Source organism: Rhincodon typus, chromosome 24 (assembly GCF_021869965.1).
Source record: "Rhincodon typus isolate 14 chromosome 24, sRhiTyp1.1, whole genome shotgun sequence".
NCBI lineage: Eukaryota > Metazoa > Chordata > Chondrichthyes > Orectolobiformes > Rhincodontidae > Rhincodon > Rhincodon typus.
In genome coordinates this window covers 43,901,709-43,924,859 of record NC_063355.1, presented here as the reverse complement: position 1 = coordinate 43,924,859, position 23,151 = coordinate 43,901,709, and positions in this window count along the sequence as shown.

Genomic DNA, 23,151 nt, shown 5'->3' with positions numbered 1-23,151 from the left:
GGAACTCTCTGTGTATCTGCTGCTGCCTACAGACATTTTTTTTAATGTCTAAGCCTAAAAACACATCATTTTTTAAAGGGACCACGCAGTCTTCCCCCTATCATTTCACAAACATCAAATACTCTACCCAACCTTGCAATATTACAATCTTTGCTTCTGAATTGATCAACTGGCTAAAGAATTTAATCCCCATGGTTCTGAGGTTAGAAAATGTACTATTTTTATCTCTATAATACAGAAATCCTAATGCAGGCTTAACATTCTTTGGCAAATCAGCTAGGCATTCATTAGGATTCAATGATAATTAAACTGGAGAATACAAAGGGATGGAAATACACCCCTCCACCCCTCCTTAAATTAATCAGGGTAGTAATCATCATTATTAGTAACAGAAATATTAGTTAATCAGTGACAAAGATTAAACCTCTTTCCTTCGATCAACTGTTCTCCCATTGATTATCTTAATTCTGCACAGAAGAACAAAGCTTGCAGTTCGTAATGTATTCTGCCCAAGACACACTGCTTCTCTAAGAAAAAAACAAACTTATCAGCTGTTCTACATATAGGGCCATTATTAAGATGAATGAGGTTATCAATTATTCAGGATACCTCAATGGCAGCTTGTGAAATAAAATAAAAAGCCAGACAATTACTATTCACTTTCAGATCACTTAATTCGTCACTGGTAAGACACAGAGGTGCACTGTGACTGTAATGATATCACCTTCAAATGTACCTGACAGCCTGTATAGACCATCCAAAGTAAGGAATTGGTCATCGGAAGCACAATATACTTTGGCTTTGATAGCTGTGGGATGGTTGTCTGGTTCATCACTGATTCAAAGGAGTGGGAATTGATTATTCAGGAAGAAATGGTGTACTTTTGACTCTGAGATCTAATTTCAGAGACACTGATAACCTTTTGTTAAAGTTTCATTTCCTACGTATTATTATGCTAACGTTATTCTAAACGGGAGACATTTCATTAGAGTTCTAAGTGCTGCCTCAGAACATAGTCTCCACAGAAGCTGAGATCATTTTTGAAATTTTTTCTGAAGAAGGGTCTACGCCCGAAACGTCAGCCTTCCTGCTCCTCTGATGTTGCTTGGCCTGCTGTGTTCATCCAGCTCTACACCTTGTTATCTCAGATTCTCCAGCAGTTCCAACTATCCCTCCACAGAAGTTGTACTGGTTCTGTGTAGACTTGATGAAACTGATTTTGAGTGATGCAATGTTTCACTGACACGCCAAGCCTCAATTCCAAGTAAACTGTAGAGTGAAAGAGAACAGGAAATGTATCACTGTCACAGATGATCATGCCATTTGGGAAATCGATGGCAAGAAACAGATAGAGATGAAAGAAGAGTATGAAGAATGAAGGATATCCCCAATTGATTTGTATTGAATGAAATATCTTCAAAGTCCAGTTGTTCTATGCATGATCATTCAGAAAAAAATCAAACTGTGGATACAATGCCACAGGAACCAAAGTTATAGAGTCATCCAGCACAGAAACTGGCCCTTTGGTCCAATTCATCCATACCTAGTGATAATGATGACACATCCCCAAGGTTGTCTCAGCTGATATTTAGCATAGTTAGGATCGCATTTTGCTTTTTTCTCATCCATGGTACACAGGCATTGCTGACAAGCCCAATGTTCAGCATCCACCATGCTGCCCATTGAGAAGGTGGTGGTGAGCTGCCTTCTTGAACCGCTGCACTCCGTGCGCTGTAGGAAGACCCACAATGCCCTTAGAGAGGGAATTCGAGGAGTTTGGGCCAACTACTGTGAAGGAACGGCGATATATTTCCGAGTCAGGATGGTGAGTGGCTCAGAGGGGAACTTGCAGAGGGTGGTGTTCCCATGTATCCGCTGCCCTTGTCCTTCTAGATGGAAGTGGTCGTGGATTTGGAAAGCTCTGTCTAAGGATCTTTGGTGAATTTCTGCAGTGCATCATGTAGATGGTACACCCTGCTGCTACTGAGTGTCGGTGGTGGAGGGAGTGGATGTTTGTGGATGTGGTACCAACCAAATGGGGGCTGCTTTGTCCTGGATGGTGTCAAGCTTCTTGAGTGTTGTTGGGGCTGCACTCATCCAGGCAAGTGGGGAGTATTCCATCACACTCCTGACTTGTGCCTTGTAGATGGTGGACAGGCTTTGGGGAGTCAGGAGGTAAGTTACTCACTGCAGGATTCCTACCTTCTGACCTGCTCTTGTAATCACAGTATTTATCTGGCTGGACCAGTTCAATTTCTAGTCAACAGTAACCCCTGGATTTTGATGGTGGGGATTCAGTAATGGTAATGCCAATGAATGTCAAAAGGCACTGGTTAGATTCTCTATTGTCGGAGATGGTCAATGTCTGGCATTTGTGTGGAGTGAATGTCACTTGCCACTTGTCAGCCCAAGCCTGGATATTGTCCTGATCTTGTTGCATTTGAACATGGACTGCTTCAGTATCTGAGGAGTCGTGAATGGTGTTGAACATTGTGCAATCATCGGCGAACATCCCCACTTCTGACCTTATGATGGAGGGAAGGTCATTGATGAAGCAGCTGAAGATGGTTGGGCCTAGGACACTACCCTGAGGAACTCCTGCAGAGGTGTCCTGGACCTGGGATGGCTGACCTCCAACAACCACAACCATCTTCCTATGTGTCAGATTTGACACCAACCACTGGAGAATTTGCCCCCGATACCCATTGATTTCAGTTTTGCCAGGGCTCCTTGATGCCACACTTGGCCGAATGAGGCCTTAATGTCATGGTCTATCATTCTTACCTCATCTCTGGAATTCAGTTCTTTTGTCCATGTTTGGACCAAGGCTGTAATGAGGTCAGAATCTGAGTGGCCCTGGCAGAACCCAAACTGGCCGTCACTGAGCAGGTTATTGCTGAGCAGGTGCTGCTTGATAGTGCTGTTGATGACACCTTCCATCACTTTACTGATGATCGAGAGTAGCCTGATGGGGTGGTAATTGGCCGGGTTGGATTTGCTCTGCTTTTTGTGTACAGGACATACTTGGGCACTTTTTCACATTGTTGGGTAGATGCCAGTGTTGTAACTGTACTGGAACAGCTTGGCTAAGGGAGCGGCAAGTTCTGGAGCACAAGTCTTCAGTAATATTGGTTCAGGCTGACCTTTCACATTGATGCACTGGATTCTCCCATCATTGAGGATGGGGATACTTGAGGAGACTTCCTTCAGGGAGCTCTGTCTATCACTTGCTACATATACTGTGTGGACCGCTTGTGTTGTAGCATCACTGGGAGACACCTCATTTTTAAAGTGCCCACTGTTACTTCTGACATGCCCTCCCTTTTTAAAAATAATCACTCACAGGCTGTGAGTGTTACCAGCTGCATTAGGCCTGTCCATCCCTAATTACCCAGAGGGCAGGTCAGAATCAACCACATTGCTGTGGGTCTGGAGTCACATGAAGGCCAGACCAGGTAAGGAGAGCAGATTTCGCTCCCTAAAGGGCACTAGTAACCCAGATGTGTCTTTACAACAATCGTCACTGGTTATATGGTCACCATTAAGCTAACATTTTCAATTTCAGAATTCTATTGACTTCAAATATCTTCACCTGTCAAGGTCGGATTTGCACTCATAACCCTGAGCATTGGGCAGGTCTGGGCTGCCAGCCTAGAGACGTTACCACTACCCCACCACCTCCCCAGTAGTCCTCCTACACTCTTCATTCACTCTACATTTTACTACATTAAAGGTGCTGTATAAACACAAGTTGCTGTGTAACTTACAAGTGTTTTGTTCCACAACATCCAAACCCAAAGGCAGGGCAGGTTGGTGGAATCATTGACACTCTGTTCACAGAACAATGGACACATTCACACACGGGAAACCTGTGGGCCTTTTCATTTCAGCAAAATCACGAGCGGTCCCAAAGCAGAGCAGACCTTCCCTCACCTGGTGCCTGGATTTGAGTGACTTTAACTACAGCTCTTGATTCTTATAACATCTCCAAGAAGAAGCAGACGAACCAGAACTGCAAGCTCCCCTCCAGAACTGGAGAAGAATCACAGTGGACACAAAACATTAACTCTCTTTTTCTCTCCACTGAGTTTCTCCAGCACTTTCTGTTTTTATTATAAACTAGAAGGTGTTTCGCTGGGGCATATTCTGGAGAATATAGGGGCAAAAGATCCTGCATTGCAATCCCAGCTGAACCCTGAACTGTGCACCAGCAGCTATTTCTCCATGTTCATGACACTGATCAGCAACACTTGCAGAATAGCATGTGAAGTATTAGTCTAGATCTCAATGGGAGAATGACTTTTACCTTGTTCAATTTTTTTTTGCAAAAGAATTATTTGCAATTTACTATTCCAAAGCCAAATTATTAAATGCAGAATGATTGTATAATTTATCTGTTGACACTCAAATACTGTCAAAATGTTCACACAAAAACCCAAGATGGAGGCTGAATAGATATTCATTTGAGGTTCACAGCTAGTTATAGAATTGCTGATCTTATCTGGTGATGCCTTTATTCAGATCTACAAAATAAGCGCTGCAAAAATTGGCGAATAATTTGCCATTTAACCTTTCAGAGAGAATTTTGGAGATTCATTTGAAGGAAAACTGAATTATTGTTTTGCAAAATTGTGTCATTATGAATGTTTATTTTTACTTTGAATCAATTGGTCAGCCTAATTCAATTTAGCTGGTGACTTTATTCAGTAGATGAAATAGAGCAATTTTAAAATAGGATTACAGCTCGGTTGAAAGCACCCATCCTTGTGTGTAAACAGCCTCATTCACCCGTGACACAGAGATATTGTGCAATTTATTTAATTCATTGGAAACACTTTAAAGCATAGTATTCAACTGAACAAAAAATTCTTTTAATAGTTTACATTTTCAGAATGTTAGTTTAAATATCATGTAACCTTGTTCATTGATTGTTCAAAGATGTAAAATTTTGTACACGGGAGTGGAGACAGCAACTTGTGAACTGATTCTGCAGATGATGTGGCCTGTTCCATTAAGGTCACAAGACCAATGTCACTGAACATGGGCATCCTGAGGTCGATTATTTCACTCTAGGTGAGCAGATTGCCCTGGGGTCAGAAAAAATGACCTCCGGTGCTAACTGTAGTGATTGTAACGAGGTCAGAATATGAGTTCCCTGATTAGGGCTGTTAATCTGGTCAATCAGGGAGCCCTGGCTGACAGATAGTAACAGGAGTGTCAGAGGTTCTGCTCACTCTGAGAGCTGGCTCTGAGGGAGCTGGATCAGTGTCAAGGACTCTCCCCGTGTAAATAAAGGGGGACTTGGTGATGGGCTACCGGCCTCTGTGGAGTTATTTCAGTGACATTTTGTTCTTTTTTTACAGTTGTGAATAGACTTTTAACATGTTTTTTTCCTCAGCTGCCAGGAAAACTCCTGTGTGCCGGTTGTACATTTACAGGCAGAGTCTGTTAAGCACAACGCAAACATCACAAAGTGAGGGTGGCCGGGGGGGGAGCATTTAGGAACAGAGGGGTGGACTAATTTGAAATGGAGTCAGAGGGAGAGATAAAGCACTGTATCCACTGTGGTGCCCATATCTCTCTAAAAGCACCAAGAGCTCTGATGAACACTGTGTGCTCCCTCTACAAGGACACCCGAGCACAAGCATAACCGAGGAAGTGGGGCAGAAAGTTGGCAGAGATGGTCCCCCTCCACAGCCTGCTGCCTGGACCTGTTTATAACCAGCCTTTGGGAATGTGACATCTGAAGAGGAACAGACAAATTGAATAAAATGGTGGGGAAAAAGTGACAATACATTTATTTAGTGAATAGAAATCCCTCAGGCCAAACAAACAACCTTTACATTTGCTGAGCTCAAGGTGATTAGTTCATCACTGGGTCTAGGGAACACTCATTGGTGATGGTCAGTGAACCATGTGACTGGAGTTCAGGATTGTCAAATCAACCATTACTTGGCACACTAGACACGATGGGCTGAATGGCCTACTTTTGCTCCAAGGTCTGATGGTTTTGTACTGAGGCCCCAAGGTGAAGGTTGGCTGCACAAAGGCCCTGTTTAAGAAGGCCTACTCTCATGTGGTAGATTAAAGCCTGCACTTTGACATCAATAAGACAAAAAACTGTGGATGCTGGAGATCTAAACCAAACGCGGAAACTGCTGGAGTAACTCTGCAGGGTCTGGCAGCGTCAGTGGAGAGAGAAACAGAGGTAACATTTTGGGTCCAGTGACCCTTCTTCCTCAGTTGCCAAGTGACAGATGTGTTTGGAGTGTGGCAGAAACTGGGGGCTTCAGATTCCCCACTGTGTATACCAGCCAGTGGAGTGGTCATACACCCTGGCATCTCCCACCAGATTTTCCACCAGATTCCCTGCCTATAGGAGTTTCCTCCTCTTTGTAAAGTTTTGTCAGCTTCCCTGTCCCGTGCTATTTCATTGAAACCATTTAAACCTTCTCTTGACCCACCTTTTATCTCATTACATGTCACGCTAACACTCCCATTCTACCTCTCACCATCAACGCCAGCTCTACTTGTCATGATACCCTGTCGAGGTCATGAGATCCTGCCATGGTTCCTCAAGCAGTTAATCCAGCTCGTTCACAGCCTTGCAAGTATTTAGGTGCACGGGGCAGGAGGTCCCATCAGACAGTGGGATGCAGAGTGCAAGAATTTCTCCCTGTTCTTCCATCTCTGATGTCGCTCTGCCTCATCATCAAGCTGTTTCGGTTCCAACGCTGTTTGCCAGACATAAAATGGTCACTCAGAATGATTGTAAGTGAGTTCCTCACAGTCAGGAATGTCAATGCCGCCAAGCTTCAAAGAGAGCTTCAGAGTATCTTCAAAGCATTGCATTCTCCTCCCCGAAGCGTTGGCCGTTTGAGAAAACAGGACTGAGGACAGGAGGTATATGGACTCAGTGTCTAGTCCGTTGTGGTTGGTTTTCCTCGAGAGTTTTCAAGGAGGACATGAGTGTTTGTTCAACAGTCCTCCTATTCAATGCACAGAATACAGCGGAGGCAGTGCTGGGGAGATTCCTTCTCAGTCGCCAATACACTGTGTAGGTCTCCCTGCAGTACAGCAGCATGGCGTTGGTAACTGCTCCATGCAGGAGGACGTATGTCCACTTGCAGTGGCCTTTGTTGTCAAACCCTTGCCGTTATTCTTTGTAATAGCCAGAACTGATGGAGCTGATCCCAATGTTGATGGAGCTGATCCCAATGTTGATGGAGCTGATCCCAGCATCAGTGGAGTTGATCCCTGTGTTGATAGAGTTGGTCCCAGCATTGACGGGATTGATCCCAGGGCTGTTGAAGCTGATCCCAATGCTGATGGAACTGATCCCAGGGTTGAGTCTCCTTGTTGTTGAGCTGAGGGATGGGGAGTGATCAACATATTCCAGTGTCTCTCCTATGAAATATGGCAGACAGAATACTTAGATGGAATTTTGTTTTGATAACATCCTGGTATGGTGCAAGTTTCCTGTGTGCAGAATAGAGGACACTGTGAATGGCTTGCGAATCTGATGCAGAATGGATAATGACACAACCATAATCTCCAGACTGTGTCTTTGGTGGTCAGTTCAGTTTGGCATGAAGTCTTCTGAGGTTATAAAGGTTTTACAATCAGCCATACTCAATACTGACACCAAAATTGATCCTTCATAAGGTGATGAACCATGGTCAGGTAGATTGCAACAGTGTGGGGGCTATCACATAGTCTTGCTTGGCACTGAAACTATTGAAACAATTGTAAATGGATGCAGTGTCTCCTTAAGCTCAGGACATGATGTCCTTGGAAGCAAAGGCAGGCGAGAGCATGTCATTGGGGTTGAGATGTATCTGTGTTGGCCTCTGTGCATTCCAGGGGAATGAGAGTTAGCTTGAGCATGTGGCCAGGTAAAGGTGGACTTTCTTTGGGTGCTCCATCAGTCAATGCGAATGGAGAGCCTATTGACTGACTCCAACTGGTTGTGATGTTGACGGGGAGAGTTTGACGGCCCATGGGGAGTCGATGGGATGTGAGGACATGTGAGGAGTCAGGGATTGAAGATCTAACTGTTTCTATCCTCCAGGAGCAAAGATCCAGCCCAAGGTGAGGAAAACCCTCTCTGGGGAAGAACTTTGGGATTCATAGTTACCTGTTCCCTCAAAATACACTCCGCTCATCATACATTGGGGTTCAAACTCCCTGTGCACTCCATCCCAGAATTAATTTCTGGTGAAAATCTAACTCTACCTATCTCCGCATCCTGAAAATTATTGTCCACTGACACTGAGTGGCAAAATTGGAACTAAACACCTGCCAAAACAGATAAAATTCTACCAAGATGAAACTGCTCTACAAACAAAATGTTAGCAATGGGAGTGAGACATCCCAATTTCTCTCAGCAACTTTCAGGGCTGCAGATGACAAGTTTGATGTCAGGATTGTAAATCATGTCATTAACAGTGCCATTACGATATCAAATACTATCCCTAGTTGACTGTGGCATAACTCATTCCCAAAAACCTACATAAATTAACTGATTTTATGAAGATGCTTATTTTCAATGCCTCATGATGAGGTTTTCTTTTACAATTCCTACTGTACTGAATGGGAAGATCTGGCGGTTTGCTTCCTGGCTGTGAATCACAATATTTCTAATAAGAACATAATAGGAACAGGAGAAGGCCATTTGGCCCCTCAAGTCTGTTCTGCCTTTCACCAGGATCATGGCTGATCTGACATTCCTCACATCCACATTCCTGCCCTTTCTCTGTAACCCTTGATGCCCCGACTGATCACGAATCTATCTATCTCAAACTTAGATAAATGGCCTGATCTTGGTGAACTTGCCATGACTTTTCCAGCTGTTATTGGACCACTGCATTATGTCTATTCCTACATCAGAAGTCTGACTGACCTTGAAGATAGTGATATCCAATTAGCAGATTTTAATAAAATGGTTATGGAGTAAGTAGTAAACTGGAGAGAGTCAATTAATGACTGCATCATTTAGATGCATTATAAATTATTTCCTTAATGATAAGGTAATTACAGAACAGAAACAGGCCATTCTCCCTCTGGACACCTGTCAGTGTATGTGCTTCACATTGCTGGGACAATCTACAATGAAAGGTCATAGATGTATGATAAGGACTAGAAGATTTAAAACAGAGATGAGGAATTACAGTAAACTTTGTTTGAACTGGCACCTCAACAACTGGTACTCTTGATAAACTGGCAGAGAGAAAACAGCTCAAATGCTGTTATCTACTGCGACGTCTGAGTATTTCTGTAAAAGTATAACAGCGATGTGCATACCCCTTGCATTGCGTTTCCACTACTTACTGTGTGCTTTTAGATTGATTTTAGGAGGGTTGGTGATGCTTTCAAATAGATTTTTTTGGGGAATGTTAATGTCTCGAACCTTATCTTGGTCAGAGATAACACAGTGTGAAGCTGGAGGAACACAGCAGGCCAGGCAGCATCAGAGGAGCAGGAAAGTCGATGTTTCGGGTCGAGACCCTTCTTCAGAACTGGGGAGGGAGAAGGGAATTGGGAAATAAATAGAGGGAGGATGGATGGGGCTGGGGAAAGGTAGGAGGGATAGTGATAGGTGGATGCGGGTAGGGAGTGGTGGGGATTGGTCAGTGGGATGGGTGGGATGGATATGTGGGAGAGAAGGTGGACAGACTGTGTCAGGTCAAGGAGGCGGGAGGGAGGATGGATGGGGCTGGGGAAAGGTAGGTGGGGGGGTCATAGGTTGGATGCAAGTAGGGAGTGGTGGGGATTAGTCGTTGGGATGGGTAGGGCGGATAGCTGGGGAAGGAAATGGAGAGGTAATGCCAGGTCAAGGAGATGTGGATGAGAAGGAGGGTTCCACCTGGGATGAGGCTGGGGGTGGGGAGATTTTGAAACTGGTGAATCCTATGTTGGGACCATCGGGCTGTAGGCTCCTGAGGCGGAATATGAGGTGCTGCTCCTCCAGTTTACGTGTGGCATCATTGTGGCACTGGAGGAGGCCCAGGGTGGGCATGTCATCAAGGGAATGGGAGGGGGAGTTAAAATGGTTGGTAATCGGAAGGTATTGTCGATTATCATGTACAGAGCGCAGATGCTCCACGAAACGGTCCCTGAGTCTATGCTGGGTCTCATCGATGTAGAGGAGGCCATATCAGGAGCAACGGATATAGTAGACCAAGTTGGAGGACGTACAGATGAATCTCTGTCAGATATGAAAGGTTTGCTTTGGGCCTTGAATGGAGGTGAGGGGGGAGGTGTAGGGGCAGGTGTAGCAGTGAGGAGTGAGGAGCAGTGCTGTGACTTCATCCCACAGTTGCCCCAGGGTCCTATAGTCCTCACACAACAATTACAACCAATAGAACAGTATACTACAGGATGCTGGACATCTGAAATGAAACGAAAAGTGCTGGAGAAACTCAGCAGGTCTGGCAGAATCTGTGGGGAGAAAGCAGAGTTAGTGTTTCGAGTCTAATTTGGATGTTCTTCAGAACTAACTAACCTTAACTACAAATAATAGTTTTAGATATTTTCCTCAATCAACTTGTTTGGAGATGTTATTGCACGCCTCAAGTGTAGACTTGAACCCAGGTCTCCTGGCTCAGATGTAGGGACATTACCACTGCACCACAAGCACTGGTCTGTCAACTGCTAGCTTTATTTCTTTTTCTGTCATAAACCTTCCCCCTTTATAAATCAGCCACAGGTTTCCCACAGCCTCCAGAACACCCGTATCTCCTGCCTATGAAGTCATGAGTTCTTCAAATTAATATTATACCTATTTTTCTAACCAAACGGTACAGAGCTGTTATTACACATCTCTGCAGCAGGTGGGACCTAACCCTAACCCTAACCCTATCGCAGGCCTCCTGGTTTAGAGGTAGGGAAGTTACCATAGTTCCTGAAGTGCCCCCCAACGGGTAGTTTTTTGTCGGACTCAGAAGTGCTATTACACCAGCTGAGTGACTTTCCCACCACCAGAATCACTGTAACATATTTTTTGCTTTTTTGCATTAAAATCACCCATGTAGCCAATTAAATATTGACAGGCAAAGCCCATTAATTTCAATTCAACCCATCAAAAGTGAAGGGGAGGTAGGGAGAGAGGGAAGGAGCCCCTAACCACAAATTTGTCTCTCCACCCAAGCGGAAATTTGTGCTCTTCAGCCAACTTGTCAAACTCCTTCATCATTGTAACGACTCCTTGCATCCCCCAGCCTCCTGTTTTCCAGAGAAATCATCCCCAGCATCTCTCCATCACTTCGGAGCAGTTCGGTAATGACAGCAAGTTATAGTTCACCGGCTGAGCTAATACATCTGCAATGTTTCATGAATAAAGGTGATATTTGCCTCCAAGGTATCACCTTCCTGCAACCAGCCACGTCATTTAAATAAACTCATTAAACCAGCTAGCCTGTGAGGGTAGACAAGGCCGATAATAAAACAGAGCAGCTTAGAGTCAGCGAGGAGATTCTGCCTAGTGAGAATGAACAACATCTATTAATATACAGCTGGCTGCTTTGGTAAAGTGGCCAGAAGCGACAGTAAATGTTGATGAATACCGAGCCATCACGATTAACGATTTTTCACTCACAATAGCTGTAATTTTAGTTGATTTTATAGAGTAGACTTTATGAGGCACACTTCCAAGCTTCTAGCACTTTACTGAAATATTGCCTTTTTATCTCATTAAAACAAAAACACCAGTAAACATCCGCAACGTTTCTGTCAGCATCACTTACCATGACTTCCAACAGTCTATACATTTAAAACTAAACTGATGTTTTGGCTGGAAAAATCAATTGAATCTAAGTTGGTAAGAGAAAATGCACTGGGAAAATTCACAGTGAAAGTACTTTGTAAATCGTAAAATGTATCCTCAGCCACGTGTGCAAGATATTGAACTCCGCTGGGACCCAGGCTGGTGGTGGCCCAGTACTCTCTGGTACTCTCTCTCTCTCTGAGTCAGTCTGGACAGGCTGGTTAACCAGAGGAGCATGTCAAGAGCTGTCCTGTCTTGACCCAACGCTCGCAGTCCCGAGCAGAAGAGGGAAAGATAGGTGCAAAAAAGCTGCTGCCTCACTACGTCAGGGACCTGGGTTCGATTCCACCCTCGGTCAACTGCCTGTGTGGAGTTTGTTCATTCTCCCCGAGTCTGTGTGGGTTTCCTCCGGGTGCTCCAGTTTCCTCCCACAGTCCAAAGATGTGCAGGCCAGGTGGATTGGCCATGTTAAATTGCCCACAGTGTTCAGGGGTGTCCAGGCTGTGTGGGTGAGCCATGGGAAATGCAGGGTTAGAAGGATTGGGTGGGGGGATACTCTTTGGAGGGTCACTGTGGCCTTGATGGGCTGAATGGCCTGTTTGTGCACTGTAGGGATTCTATGTTTTATTGTTTGCAGCCTCGAGGCTCTGTTGAGGAATCTATGTTCCTGGGAGATAAATGAAAACCACTTTGAAATTCTTCACTTTAGACCAGACAGGGTTTAGAGAATCCTACAGAATTGTTACGGTGAGGAAACAACATCATTCCCAAACTCTTGTTTTTTCCCCTAATTTTATCCAAACAATCAAGCAACGTGCTCTTGAATGTCTTTTTCATTGGATTATGAGCAAATCTAACAGAAACACTCAAACCGACGAAGGTTTCCATAGAGTAAATGAGGAAAATAAACGATTTTAAGCACAGAGGATTAGTAACTGAAGGCACAGATTTAAAACAATTGACAGTAGAGGCCAAGAGGAGAGCAGGATTGTTTTTACACAGAGAATTATGATTGCTGTAGTTGTGTGTCTCATGTTCTCTGGAACCATCTGTGAAACTGCAACCACTGCTCCTTATTGGTGTTAGTCTGAGTTACTGATAGCTCATGGGCAAGGATGACCACATAAAGTCTTTGACAGAAGATGAGCTCAACATTAATAAACAGTGAAGCTTTATTAAACTTCCTTAATAACTAGTTATGTTGCATCAGAGATACATGATTGTGTCTTGAGTGGCACTCAGCTCAAGTGAAGTGTAAATAAGGTCAAAGGTAAGATTGACATAGTCCCACTCTCTCATTGGACAGAGGTTTAACCTGAGGGATACCACACTTCAGGAGAACAGAGAGGTTGAGAAGGAGAGTCCTTCATGGTAACCTCAGCCAGTGCAGGGATTGAACCCATACTGCTAGCATCACTCTGTACTACTAACCAGCCATCCAGCTAACTGAGCTAACCAACCTATAAAGGAGTGTGTATGCAGTACTGTTAGCTATATTGACTTAGCAATGGAACAGCAAGTACTGGAACACAGATCTTAGAACTCCCTAGAAGTCTTTAGCTCCTCTCAGGAACAGACCTCCAATTCCTGAGGGGCAGATGGCAGGTAATCCTATCAGGCACAAGCTGCCTGTACAGAAATGATAATCTGGGATGCACTGTCTGAAATGGGGGTGGAAGCAGCCTCAAGAGGTATTTTTGAAAAGGAACCAGACAAATACTTGAACATTTGCAGGGCTATGGAGAAAGGGTTGGGATGAATTTTAGTTCAGTGAGGGAATTAACAGTTATGGAACCAAAGTGGGTAAAGTGATAATGACACATCAGCCAAGGTAGAATTGAGCGGCAGAACAAACTTGCGATGCTGCATGGTCTCCTCCTGTGGAGAGATTTTGATAGCTCCATCAAAGAGCCAGCATCACACAATGGGCTGATTGATCTTTTTTCTATGCTGCAAGATTCAATAACTGTCTGAAATGTCAAACAATATCACGACTGATATGAACGACCAACCAGTGCGTCATGTGAAGACTCCAGTGGTGGCGTATTTTGTTCAGAAAGAAACCCATTTTCAAGAGTCACATTGAGGAAAGGTAAACAACATCATTTTAAACATCGGAACATGGTTGGTGACTGGAAGATATTGTCGATTATCATGTCAACAAGCTCTCTAGAAATTATCGATTTTCATTGAGGTAGGTTTATCACTGTTAGCTCAGCTCAGTGGGTGACACTTTCCTCTCTGATGTGTTAAGTTGTGGGTTCATCTTCCACTTCTGAAGCTTAATGCTTAATTAACACAATGGTATAATACTGAAGGAGTCCCACGTGGTATAATACTGAAGGAGTCCCGAGTGGTATTTTTCTGGAAGATCACTGCTGCCACCCTGACCAATCTGTGCTGCTGGGTAAGGGGTATTTGAGGTAGTTCACTGCCACCAATCCTCCTTTGTTTGGGCCTATTGAGTGGTTAGTGGTAAAGAATACACTACCATACAGTATCTACAGGACAGGCACTGTACTTAGATCACAAGCATCATAGCAATAAATCACTGAGTCATACAATACATTTTTGGCCTATCAACTCTGTACTGCCAAAAATACACCACTATCTACACCAGTCCCATTTTCCCGCATTAGGCCCATAGCTTTGAATCTTTCGGCATTTCAAGTCTTCGTCCAATACATTTTGAAGGTTGTGAAATTTAATTCTGACTACTAGTTGAATAATCATAGAATCAAAGCATCCCTACAGTGTGGAAGGGGACCATTTAGCCCATCAAGTCTACACCACCCCCCTCTGAAGAGCATCTTACACAGACTCAACCCTCTACCCTATCCCTGTAACCCTGCATTTCCCATGGCTAATGCACCTAGCCTGCACATCCTTGGACACTATGGGTAAATTAGCATGGCCGATCCACCTAAGCTGCACATGTTTGGACTGTGGGAGGAAACCGGAGCACCCAGAGGAAACCCATGCCATCACGGGGAGAATGTGCAAACTCCACACAGACAGTCACTGAAGGCTGGTATCCTTTGGCACTGTAAGACAGCAATATTAACCACTGAGCCACCGTGCCACTCATGAAAAAGTGCAACTACACTTGGTCAGGCATGTCCATGTGAACTTTAGGGAGTTGCCACAGATACAATTGGTCTCTGAAATCTCATCTGGTCAATTTCTAATTGCAGTGGCTGAGATTTTGCTCTGAAAAGTACCTACTTTTTTATTGCTTCATAGGACGTGGGTGTTACTGGTTGGCCAACATTTGTTGCCCATCCTTAAATGCCACTGGAGGGGGTGGTGATAAGCTGCCTTTGTGAGCCACTGCAGTGTGGGAGGTCTGGGATACCCACAATGCCCTTAGGCAGGGAATTCCATGATGTTGAACCAGTGACGGTGAAGGAGTGATGGTATTTCCAGGTCAGGGTGGTGAGTGGCTTGGAGGGAAACCTGCAAGGGGTGGTGTTCCCATGTATCTGCTACTCTTGGCCTTGGTTATGGCTTTGGAAGGTACCTGTTAAAGGCATCCTGGTGAGTTGCCATAGTGCAATTTGTAAATGGTACACACTGTTGCCACTGTGTGCTGTTGGTGGAGGGCGTGAATGTTGAAGGTAGTGAATAGGATGTCAGTCAACTGGGGGCTGCTTTGTCTTGACTAGTTTCAAGCTTCTTCAGTGCTGTTGGAGCTGCACTCATACAGGCAAATAGGGAATATTCCATTAGACTCCTGATTTGTGCCTTGTAGATGGTGGACAGGCTTTGGGGAGTCGGGAGGTGAGTTACTCATCACAGTATTCCTAGCCTCTGACCTATCTTTATAGGCACAGTATTTATATGGCTGGTCCAGTTCAGTTTCTGGTCAATGGTAACTCCCAGGATCACAATGCCATGTTACATCCCATTTCAAATGTACTTAATTAACTAGAAGGCGCTTTGGGAGATTATGCAACGTGCTACAGAAGTGTAAGTTTTTATTTCCCCTTTCACTCAATCATGCAATGGTCTTTAAATTCCTCATGTCACTGCCACCCGTGTGTCAGAAAACCGTGAGTTCACATCCCCGACCTGGCACAAGTCCCAGTTACCATCATTAAACCTTTTAAAGCCTTCAGTGAAATGATGATCATGGCTTGCTTTCTGTTTGACTCTCCTGGTACGGTAATAAAGACCTGCTTTGAAATTAACATTAAAGTTAATCTGGGCCCATTTTAAATCCAATCCTTATTGATACCTCCTGGAGATACAGACTAGCAAATTAATGGAGTCTGTTTATAACTTCGGGTTGGCCAGTCACTTTTAGCAACATAAGTAGTTCTGATTGTGACCTTCAAGCATCTATAACTGACTCCAAATTCCTGCTAGTGATTTTAACAGATTTGACGCCATATTCTGTAATTTCTCCATGTTGATTGAAACAATTTAAGACCATAAAACATAATAGCAGAAAAAGGGCCATTCAGCCCATTTAGTCTGCTCCACCATTCATGGCTACTCCGATAATCCTCAACTCCACTTTGCTGCCTTTTCCCCATAACCCTCAATTTTCTTACTGATTTATCTCAGCCTCGAATAACCTTAATGACCCAATGTAGACAATATTGTGTGGTAAGGAATTCAACAGATTCACTGCCCTCTGGAAGAAGAAATTCCTCCTCATTTCCATCTTAAATGAGATAAAGAAAGAATAAATGATTTGTAAAAAAAATGATTGTGCAGTAAGTTCCCTCAAATAGTCACGGTCATAGAGTCATACAGCATGGAAACTGACCCTTTGGTCCAACAAGTCCATACCGAACATAATCCCAAACTAAACTAGTCCCACCTACCTGCCCCTGGCCCATATCCCTCCAAACATTTCATGTACTTATCTAAGTATCTTTTAAACGTTGTAACTGTGCCCACATTCACCACTTCCTCAGGAAGTTCATTCCACACGTGAACCACCCTCTGTGTAAAAAAGTTGCCTCTCATGTCTTCTTTAAATCTTTCTCCTGTCACTTTAAAAAATATGTTCCCTTGTCTTGAAACCCCCATCCAAGAGAAAAGACACCTACAATTAACCCTATCTATACCCCTCATGATTTTATAAACCTCTATAAGGACATCTTTCAACTTCTTACGCTCCAGTGAAAAAAGTCCCAGTCTATCCAGCTTTTCTTTATAACTCAAACATTCCATACCCAGCAACATCCTGGTAAATCTCTTCTGAACTCTCTCCAGCTCATTAATAACCAGAGCTGGACACAATACTGCAGAAGAGGTCTCACCAACATCCTGTATAATCTCAACATGACTTCCCAAATCCTATACTCAAAGGACTGAACAATGAAGGTAAACATGCTAAACACTTTTTTAACCTTCTTGTTTATATGTGACATGAACTTTAAAGAATTATGTACCTGAACCTCTAGGTCCCTCTGTTCTACAACACGACCCAAGCTCCTACCATTAATTGTAAAAGTCCTACCCTTGTTTGTTGTACCAAAATGCAATACCTCACACTTATCCAGATTAAACTCCATCTGCCATTTTTTAGCCCATTGACCCATTTGATCATTCATTTTGTTGACTGATTGAGGGATAAAAATTGAGCAGGACAATGTGTGTGTGTTATAATATCCTATTTACAGTGAAGTCCTGTTAAACTGATGACATTGAATCTTTCGGAGACCACACTTGGATCTCAGTGTATGGCTCTGGTCTTCAGATTATAAAAAGGATACAGAGGCACTCGAGATGGTTTGACAATTTGACAATAGAACCGGCAGGTTATACCTCCCAGAAAGAACTGAACAAACTTTGAGCTTGATGCTACAGAAAGCAGAGGATTAAGAAGAGAACTGAAGTGTCTCGTTAAAGGAGCTGATAGGGCAGGCATAGAGATAGTGTTTCCATTTGCCAGCTAGTGAGACCACAGAGGCCATAAATATGAGGTGGTCACTCACAAATCCAAGATGGAATTTGGGATAAACCTCGTTACCCATAGAATGATGAAAATACGTGACTTGTTCCCACAGGAAGTGTGAGGTGAACAACTCAGATACAATTTAATCATCATCATGTAGACTCATGAGTAATGTCTCGGCCTTTCCTTTGCCACAGTAAAGATCTTCAGACTCCGCAGATGGGTAAAACCATTCAGTTCTCAATAATGTCTTACTCCAAGAGTAATTAAAGAACAATTAACTCAGGCCATGTTTCATTTTCCCTTTTATTTACTGCTTCACTTGAAAGTGTTGATTTATTGCAAGTTAGAGCTTTCATTATTCTTCTTAATTACTCGTCCTTTCTTTGTATCTCAGAACCCCGTACTTGTAAAATTTAATTGGTTTTATCATAAATCAAGGCCAGCCTCACATGTTCACACTCATAAACAAGGTTAGATCAGGCAGCCATGGCTTTCATTTAATATCACTCTACATGCAGTCTTACACTTCTGGAACAGTTTTGAAATATCATCTGCTTTGTAGCTTGTTAAGCTTAATTATTTTTGTTGTCGTTTTATGTTTGATCTAATTATCGGGCATGATCTAGCCCAATATCGTCATTATTTCGACAGTGCAGTCAATGTGTAACTCCAATACCTTGTAGGTCTATTACCGATCATTGAGTAGTCATTAATAAATAGTTAATCTTACAGCAAGAAGATTCAAAATCACACGTTGCTTGTTTTATTGCTCAGACTCTCTACTTTGAAACATAAACACATTTTATGTTCCAAACGGCAGTGAAATGTTTGATCAACCATGGTCGTATTAAATTGCAGAGCAGGCTCAATGGCTGAATGGCCTACTTTTGCCCCTGCGTTCCTGTCCTATATTACCTTCTTAATTGAATTTCCACTTCAGTATAATTGAAGACTTGCATAGGTTTCTCAAACTTTTATTCATCATACATTTTCAGGCTTTCCAGTAATAACCACATCCTATTGACTTCAATTTTTAAGTTTCTCATGGGAACTTAGCAACTGAAGGAGTCCACTCAACCCATCAACCTTGTCCTGCCATTCATTGAGGTTATGGCTTCAGTTGTATTTTAACACCATCTACTTCTTTTTCTTGAATAACCCTCAGTATCTTTGCCCATTAAAAATCTATCAACCTGTTTTGAAACTTTCAATTGCACCCAACCCTATCTTTGGTAGAAATTAGGAGCAGAGTTTTTGGGATGTCCACATGTAAGTATATGATTGTGAATCTCACCCCGAAAGGCCTGACTCTAAGATTATGGGACTTTGATCTGGACTCACTCACCACACAAACAGTTTAGGACTGGATCGTACTTTATTTTTGCCGAAGTGTAAGTAAGTTGCTTTGAGATTTTTTTTGCCATGAAGGCCAGTGAGGTTTCTCACCATTTCTGATCCAACACGCCACATTAACTACCTAACACACCCCTATGGCACCCTTCTTGTCTGATCCTAGTCCCATCATTCTTGGAACAACTCACCACTAACTGATAACCACCAAAAGACCAGTATCCCTCACACCTGCTCCATCTGTGAAAGCCATGAGCTGGAGGTGCCAGTGTCAGACTGGGGTGGGCAAAGTCGGAAGCCACACAACGCCAGGTTACAGTCCAACAGGTTTACTTAAAATACACAAGCTTTCGGAGCGTTGCTCCTTTGTCAGGTGAAAGCTTGTGATTTCAAACAAACCCTGTTGGGCTATAACGTGGTGTCGTGTGATTTCTGACTTTGCCCATCTTTAAAAGCTTATTACTTCCCCAGACAAATACTATCAGTCCAGAGCTGCCCTGCATGGTCCCTGACATTTGCCCTGGGCATAGCAGACAGGGAGAAATATGCACTCCCTTTACAGGGAGGGTCCTAGAGGTCGTGGTGGTCAGGGTGGTACACAAGCAGGATGCCCTTTTCCCCCAGCACCAGTAGTGGAAGACACATGCCCAACAATGCCCAATCTGGTCTGAGGTTACCGCCTAGGGGTGATGCAGTCTCAGCTGTCTGGAGGAAGAAAGTCCATGACCATCTCCACTCTGCCAGGGTAAGTTCCTTATTCTTCTCTCTGCTATCTCACCCCTCACTCTGTCTCTTTGTGACTGCACCCACCATCCACCAAGGCTCATGCTCTACTAGTCTCACCATTACCCGCAACGTCTATCCTGACTCACCCTCGCCTAGCCCAACTCCCAACATGCGCCTCTGCACTGCCTAGTCACTCATTCGGGACACCTCACCATGTGCGCCAAAAGAAATAGCCCTGCTGCCCACTTTCAGCTCGCGCGATGTCAGCATCTCTCTCATTCTATATGGAAAGCAGCCCCCGATGAGGCAGAAAGAGTCCAGCCGGGAGGTGAACTGCCCAACATGCCACTCCTCAACCCTTACGTGGACAGCATCCAGACTCTGACTGCTCCAAACGGCTGCCTGGCCTTGTCCAAGCCTCTGGACTGGGATAGGAGGCTGCATTTGACTATCCGCCGGGATCCCCTGACCAAAGGCTATCCCCCCTTGTTGTGACCATCATGACAAGCTTCCTGACTTTGTGTCTGTGCGAAACAGACTGAAGTAATGTGAGCCTGGTGTCTCAGACTGAAAGGACAAGGTGAGGCAGGGGCACTGTGAGCATCGGGGTAGGATCAGAGTGAGTGAGTGCTCTGACAGTGAGTGGAGAGCCCGGAGATACAGCCTGGTGCAGTGCCTAAACTGTGTGTGTGTTCCTTTGCACACAGTGTCCTTCCTGCAGCATCCAATGAGAGTTACCGGGGCAGGCCAAGGGGCAGCATTGAAGGGCAGAAGTGTCCTGTAAGTGGATCGGAGATGTACCATGAAGTTTTTTAGAGTTTGTACATGGTGAATGCCAATGTCTGTGGGCATTGGATTTCTGGCTGGTGCCTATGGAGTGTGCCCAACGTAAAGGCCCCTTGTAGCCACGGGTGAGATGAAGTCGCCAGGTACCCCCTCGGATTACCATGTCGGGATTTCTCAGCGTCTGGCCTACTTGGTGCGTTGGTGAGATAAGGAGCTGAATATTAACCAGTGAGTTGTGGCAATACTTAGCCATTTAACAAACAATAATCCTCCTTAACTGACATCTCACCGCCACCCAGTGAGAAACGCCCCTCACTGCTCATCAAAACCATACACAATGGAGCGAGATGTTCCTGACGTCAGGGTGGGCCCTCACTGAGATTTCCTCTCAGCTGATTCTCCCACCACTCCCAGCACAGCCCTCATTACTCAGACCCCTGGAAGGTCCAGCCCTTTCTCTCCACCCAGCCTATCAAATCTTTTAATCACCTAAAAGATTACAATTAAATCACACATCAATCTTCAAGATGAAAGGGATATAAGACTTGTCTCATCACTCTTATGTCTCCCACACTGATTTCCTGAAGAAGTGTCATTTTGGACTCGAAGCGTTAACGCTGTCTCCCTTTCTCTGCAGATGCTGCCAGACCTGCTGAGCTTCTCCAGCAATCTCTGTTATTGTTAAGGTCAAAGCAATCATTATAGTTTGGTTTTATAATAGGAAAGGGAATTGTCTGGGCATAACTGAAAGACAACTGATTCAGTGAGAATCAAACTATCTGGATACAACTAGTGAATCTCTATTGTCTTTTTACCTACTTCTCACCCAGCTATGTTTAACGTCTGATACTCTGTAAAGTTGTATTCCTTTTCTGTAGGTTTCCATGCAGTAGTAACAAATGGGGCTTATTTGTACATTTTTAACATTTTTAGTATTTTCAGCAATAAGATGAATTGCTTAAACTCAAGCATACCTATTCAGCTTATTTCTTGCAAACTGCACAAAGTTAAATACGAATTGGCAACCCAGTTTCCTTTTTATAAAAAATTCAAAAAACTTTTGCAGTCATATGAGGAGTTAGCAAAAAGAAAAATCAGTCAACTCCTCCTCAGCTTTCATGAAGTTAGTTATGTTGCATTTAATTTAATTGACACCTTGCAAGAGCTATTGAGCTTAATTATAACTATATGGCTCAAGTTTAAAAAATCCAAGGTACATCTCTGCTCGGTAATTGCCTCTATGTGTGAATATAGGTATATACATGAGGTACAACATTGGTATTGTAAAACGAAGAATTGCAGATGCTGAAGATCTGAAACAAACAAAATCAGAAACTGCTGGGTAAACTCAGCAGTTCTGGCAGCATCTGCGGACAGAGAAACTGAGTTAACATTTCGAGTCCAGTGACCCTTCTTCAGAACGCTAACTCTGTTTTCTCTCCACAAATGCTGCCAGACCTGCTGAGTTTCTCCAGCACTTTCTGTTCTTAGTTGTTTCGGTTTCTTGGAAATATTGGAGTTGTAATTCAGTCATCCTGGACTAATAATGCTCAGAGTTCACCGCCCATTGTGACAGCTAAAGAACTCCACTCCATTTTGGGAAATTTGGGATCTGCAAAAGTGATAACTATATTTTCAGATTGTCCTAAAAGCCCAATCAATTCTTTAAAGTATGTCAGGAAAGGAATTATGTACCCATGCAGTTTGTCTTCTTTTCCATCGTGTTTGTAAGGGATGTAGGTGTCTCTGGCAAGGCTGCCATATGTTGTCCTTGATCTGATTGATCAAGAAGAGATAGAGAGCTGGAATTAAGAGTCAACCACTTTGCCGTGGGTCTGGAGTCACATGTAGGCCAGACCAGGTAAGGATGGCAGATTCCCTTCCCTAAAGGCCATTAGTGAATTAGGTGGATTTTTATAAATGTAGTTACATGAACACTATCACCAGCCAAATATCTTTAATTCTGGACATTACTAAATTGAAAAGTCACTATATCTGCAGTGATGGGACTCAAACCAATGTGCCCAGAACATTGTATTTTTACAGTTCTGGTTGCCCTGTTATAGGAAGGATGTTATTAAATTGGAGAGGGTTTGGAAGAGATTTACCAGGATGTTACCGGGGCTGGAGGGTTTGAGTAAGAGATTGAGGGGTGACCTTAAAGAGGTTTGTAAAATCATCAGAGACATAGATAAGGTGAATAACAAAGGTCTTTGCCTTAGGTTAGGGGAGTTCAAAGCTAGAGGGCATAGGTTTATAGCGAGAGAGGAAAGATTTAAAAGGGACCTGAGGGGCAACTTTTTCACATAGAAATGGGTGTGTGTATGGAATGAGCTGCCAGAGGATGTGGTGGAGGCTGGTACAGTTACAACATTTAAAAGACATTTGGACAGATACATGAATAGGAAGGGTTTAGAAGGATATGGGCCAAGTGCAGGCAAATGGGACTAGTTTAGTTTGGGAAACCTGGTCAGTATGGATGAGTTGGGTTGAAAGGTCTGTTTCCATGCTGCACAACCCTATGACTGTAGGGCTGTGGATTACTAGCTCAGAGGCATTAGCACTACACCATCAACATCGCATGTTTGTCAATATTTGGGCTAAATTGATC